Raw genomic sequence first — 6,000 nt, 5'->3', positions numbered from 1 at the left:
TGGTCCTGGGTGTTCATTAGAAGGACTGATGTTAAAGCTGAAGCTCCAGTATCTCAGCCACCTGATGCAAAGAGCTGACTCATTTGAAAAGACCCTGATGTTGGGAAAGATTGAAGGCAGGAGGAAAAGGGGACGACAGAGGATGAGATGGTTAGATGGTCTCATGCACATAGGTGTCATAGATTTTCAAATTCCGCTGGTGACCGGTTTTTTAATCTCCCCTCCTGATTTGGGGCTTCCCTAATAGGCTGTGTCTTGCAGCTATTTCAACTGTAAGCCATTAGATCCCTGTTTGTAGGGGATAAGTTGTGGGGCAGAGGAAGCCTTCTGTAATATGATTGCACCTCATTCTTTTAATGGGTCCATTTCCTGTGTCATGACTTCCACAAGTGTTTTCTGAGCTTTTCATCTCCTCTTAGGTGAGAGAGGAAATCTAGGGGGCCCCTGAGTGGGGAAAATGCCCTCCCCCAGGGTTGGGTCAGTTCAGTTCAGTTCGGTTGCTCAGTTGTGTCTCTTTGCGACCCCATGGACAGCACCACGCCAGGCTTCCCTGTCCATCACCAACTCCCAGAGCTTGCTCAAACTCATGTCCGTGGAGTCGGTGATGCCATCCAACCATCTCATCCTCTGTCGTTCCCTTCTTTCTCCTGCCTTCAATCTTTCTCAGCATCAAGGTCTTTTCCAATGAGTCAGTTCAGTGTTTTCCCTGGACAGTAGGCCTTTGTCATGGAGGAGACTCTGGATGTTTTTCAGAACTTTTACCCTCTCCCTGAAAAAGACCACTAGATTTTTCTCAGATCTCTACTGTGGGTGCCTAGAAAAAAAGCCCATAAAAGTATGCACCCTTCCCAGCCTCTAATTGTTGATCATACCCAAAGTAGTTCACACACAGCCTCCAGAAATTTGTTAGTATTAAGTGTTCCCATCAGGTTTTGGCTCCAGCGGGTTCTCCTGGTAATCATAGACTAGCTCTAATTCTCTGTGTGTGCTCTCCAGATTTCAAGGTAGCAGTTTGCCTTCCAACATCAGTTCTCTGCCAGGTCCAAGAAACATCATTGATTCTTCTTCTGTTGATCTTAAAGAGAATACATTAAATGTTTTCATTAACATAACATTTACTACAGGCTTTTTGGTGTATGTTGTTGTTCAGCCACCCAGTCATGTCTGACTCTTTGTGACCCCATGGATGGCAACACACCAGGCCTTCCTGTCCCTCACTGTCTCCCGGAGTTTGCCCAAGTTCACGTCCATTGCATCAGTGATGCCATCCAGCCATGTCATGCTCTGATGCCCTCTTCTCCTTCTGCCCTCAATCTTTCCCAGCATCAGGGACTTTTCCAATGAGTGGACTGTTCACATCAGGTGACCAAAATACTGGAGCTTCAGTTTCAGCATCAGTCCTTCCAACAAGTATTCAGGGTTAATTTCCTTTAAGATTGACTGGTTTGATCTCCTTGCTTGAGAGTTTGAGAGCCTCCAATGGACTGTCAGAGTCTTCTCCAATACCACAGTTTGAAGGCATCAATTCTTTGTCACTCTGCCTTCTTTAGGGTCCAGCTCTCACAACCATACATGACCACTGGGAAGACCATAGCCTTGACTATACGGACCTTTGTCGGCAGAGTGATGTGTCTGCTTTTCAACACACTGTCTTGGATTGTCATAGCTTCCTGGCCAAGAAGCAATCGTCTTCTGCTTTCCTGGCTGCAGTCACGATCTGTAGTGATTTTAGAGCCCAAGAAGAGGAAATCTGTCACTACTTCCACTTTTCCCCCTTCTATTTGCCATGAAGTAATGGGGCCATATGCCATGATCTTAGTTTTTTTAATATTTAGTTTAAGCTAGCCTTTTCACTCTCCTCCTTCACCCTCATTAAGAGGCTCTTTAGTTCCTCTTCAGTTTTGAGCGGTCTCTTATCAAATCAAGAAAGTTGCCAATAGTTTTATTACAAATAGGATTAAACCTTACAAAATGCTTTTTCTGCATTAGGATAATTATTTTTCTCTGTTAGTCTATTGATGTGGTGAATTACAGTGAATTTTTCTATTGAATCACCCTTATATTCTGGGATAAACACCAGTTGATCACACACGTGTGTGTGTTCGGTTGTGTCCAACTCTTTGCAGCCTCATGGACTGCAGCCCATCAGGCTCCTCTGCCCATGGACTTTTCCAGGCAAGAATACTGGAATGGAATGCTCTTTTCTACTCCAGGGGATACTCCCAACCCAGGGATTGAACCCATGTCTCCTGCGTTGGCAGGCAGATTCTTTACCACTAGCACCACCTGGGAAGCCCAGTTGATCATGATTATATCATTTTTAATACACTACTAAACTTCATAGTTTATATGTAGGATTTTTGAATCTACTTGATTCTATTTGTATTTTCTTAGTATTTACTCTAGATTTTAGAATGGATGCTTAAGGAAGATTGAAGTTATTCAGTATCTTTCACCTCCAAGAACATTCCAAGGACCAATTTATGTGCTCTCATTCTCTAGTATTTTAGTTCATGACTATATTTAATTTTAAAAAGGATTATTAGTTTTATAATCTGTATGTTAATAGTTACTAATCTTATTTCTTTGCTCACATTTCTTTCTTACATTTCAGCCATTCCATCATTTTCTTTACAACAGCAAACATAGTAAATGCTATGTGCCAGGCACTGTTCTGAGTGCTTTAAACATATTACCTCCCTTGAATTCCCCCAATAACCCTATGAAGTGTGTACCATTTTCCTTCTGTTTGAAGAACATCTTTCAGAATCTCTCTATGGATCTCAGTTTTGTTGTCTGTCCCTCTTTTCTTAATTTTACTGACTCTCTTTAAAAAAAATTTTTTTTTTACTGGCTAGAAGCATGGAAGTTCTTAAAACCCATGAGAGTATATGAGATGTCTCAGAGAGCAGAAGTGGGAAAGAAAGAAAAGACAGAATGCTGGGGGAGCACCAGAGCTTAGATACAGGTCTCATGAGCTGTCCAACAAGAGGTGGTGCCCAGTGGAACTACAAGGATAAGGGCCAGAGCCGAAGCAGTGGAGTTTACTATGAAAGGCTCTTGGTAGGCAGGTGTCAGCCTTTCTCCTGGCAAGCATGTGCTGTGACACTGCTATACTTTATCCATCTTCCACACCCCCAGATCCAGTCCTGAGAGGACAGTGGCACTTCCCAGAAGTGACTATATCCTTCCTTGAGGCAAGGAGAGAAAGGGGTATTCCAGGCGTCACAGCACTGGAGGTCAACAGCTGTGCTTACTGCTTGTATCACGGGTGGCTGAGCAAGGAGGCTGCCCAGCCACATGCCTGAGCGGAGCTTCTGGACCCAAGTGCGCAGAAAGCAGCAGTGGGCCAAGGGCAGTGGCCTCAGCTCCATCTTGCCGCTCCCTCTATTTGGTTCCGGGCAGCCCTGGTGGAATGTGTGGGAAGAGAAGGCTTTGAGGGCCTGTAAGCAGGGATCCTGGGAGACAGAACCAGAAAGCTGCCTGAAGCAGTCAGACTCCATGGCTCAGTGGCATACGGTGACAACAGATCCCCCAGATGCCCAGGTCAGACCTTTGAGGGCTTTTTCTGAGATGTACTTCTCTCTTCTGCTTCTCAGCCAAGGCCTTGTTTCAGTCCTCTGGAACTGTTTTCTCTCTCCTAGAATTAAGAACCATCTTCAGAAAGCAACACGTGAAACCATTTTCAAACTGACTTTAATAACTTTTTTTGTGTGTGTGCTGCCCAAATACTGTACATGCAGAAGCCATGTGAAGGATTTTTCTCCTCAAGGGAATTGGCAAGAATGTTGTAAGAAACAGCCGGTAGTCCTTCCCAGCCATCCACCTGCCACCTGGGAGCCACAACAAGTTTGGGAAGATGCTGCATATAGAAAATGTAAAAGGCTAATTGCTTCTTATCTAAACAGTGTGCTTGTCAGTCCCTGTCTGCTCTCTCTCTGCAGGATGCATTTGGAAATTCTAAAAAAAGGGGTTCTTGCCTCCTGTGAATTTACATTCTCAAGGGGTGGATGAAACAATCAGGCCAGCTTTTCCTAAGGAAGCAGCAGCCACTCTGCCTGTTGAGATGGTGTCTGCAAAAGGCATTCTGGAGAAGAGTGATATATATATATATATATATATATATATATATATATGTATTTTTTTTTATTCAAGAAGCAAAATACTTTGAAGGGAAATAAGTTCCCTCTCTCCTCCCATCAGAGAGCCTCTTCTTTTAAGATTTTCACACTGATCCTGTTCTCGAAGCAGAGATGAGGACCAACCCAGCATCGTCTGCTGGTGGGGATACTGACCTACACAGGATACGGCTGAGGCTGTAACCTCACACCAGCACCTTGGAAATTGTCCATTGCAGATGACCCTTAATTATCTCATCACATAAGAGGAAGAGAACAATCAACCATGAGGAGGTGGAAGGAGCAGAGTCTGCTAGGATTCCCAGAGTTCTTGTCAGAAGCAGCATCTGGGCGTGGATGGGTGAGGACCTGCCCCCAGGGCTGGAAAGAACCAGCCTGTGGGACCAGGTGCCAGGTATATCAGGCTCACAATCCTCATCAGCTCCAGATCAGATTTTAAAAACCCGGAGGGAGCATGGAATAACTAGCAAATGCTCTGGTTTTGCAGATGAGGAAGCTGAGACCCAGAAAAGGGAGGAGACTTGCATAATGTCACAGTTTCTCTGTATATAACAGCCTTGGAGTCTCTGTAGCCGGCTGCCCAGGCCATTGACCTTTGGGGTGGATGCTCTGTTGCCTTTGGGATTCCCAGGGCCCATTTCTGTTTGCCAAGCTCTCCAGAACCCAGGCCCAAGGACCTTCCTGGCATCAGTGCAAACTGCCTGGGAGGCTGAAGGTTCCTATCCTTGCTAGCCAAGTTTCCAACCAGAATGTGGGGAGGTTCTCCTGGAGCAGTAACACGCATGCTTTGTGGCGAGCATCCTCCCCAAGCCAGTCTGGGCCCCTGGGAGAATGCAAGTTTCCCTCACAGGCACAGCCTTACTGGGCCCACAAAGGCCTGAGCTCAGGGTTGGGGGGTAGAGGAAGTTGCTTTGCTACATGGAAAGATTAAGCCCTTTGTCAGAGAACAAGGTCCCACCATGGGGCACGCCGACACCATGTGCGGCTCAGCTGGCAGAGCTGCTGCCCAAGGAGGCCAAGTTGCTCTCTTTGGCATCACTGACATCACTTTGAGATGCTCAGGCACTCTTTCAAAATAACCCTTGCCCAGCCAGCCCACGCCGATCCAGTCCCCATCAGGCCTCACTGGAGCAGGCGGGGCACGCTTGCCCTTCAGTCACGACTGTTTTTGTTTTGCCCCAGCCTCTTCTGACCTGAGTGAAAAGCAGACTCGAGGGAGAAGGTAGGGGACGAGTCTACGTTCCTATCTCCTCCCTGATCATGCAAGTGGACAGTAGTCCAGTACAGGAAGCAGCATTTTAAGGAACCTCTTTCTGGGTCAGGATATTGGAGAAGAAAACTCTGGGGAGAGGAAGAAAGAGGGAGAGAGAAAGGAGCCAGTGGGCAGCAGGCCTCTCCCCCTCCCTTTCCTGGCAGCCACTGCAGATACCCTGCCGGATGGCCGGCTTCCTGGTCCTGAAGGACACGCGCCCCCCTCCACCGACGAGCAAAGGCAGCAATTTGTCCACAGGGTTACACAGTGCAGGAAGCAACCAAAGAAGCAGAAGAACAGCCTTTCTGAAGCCCTGCTGCTTTCTGGGCTGAAGAAGATGGGGACTCGGAGGTTATCAGGAGCTCTGGAGCCCCGGCTGGGGGGTGGGGGTTGGGGGCGGGGAGCCCAGCTTCTCCTGGGCAGCAGGGTATGGAACAAGGACCCTGGTTGCGTGCCAGGGCTCCTGGTAACACAGTCTGAGATTGTGCTACATTTCATTTCCAAAGAAGTGCCCTTGCAGGGCTCTAGCATCTTTGAAGGGGGCGGGAGGCTTCCGCTTTCCTCAAGGCTGGTAGTAAAGAACTCAGGCATGCTGGCCCTGGTGGGGGT

This window comes from Budorcas taxicolor, chromosome 3, assembly GCF_023091745.1.
Source record: "Budorcas taxicolor isolate Tak-1 chromosome 3, Takin1.1, whole genome shotgun sequence".
Classification (NCBI taxonomy): domain Eukaryota; kingdom Metazoa; phylum Chordata; class Mammalia; order Artiodactyla; family Bovidae; genus Budorcas; species Budorcas taxicolor.
Note: the sequence above shows the minus strand (reverse complement) of the source record.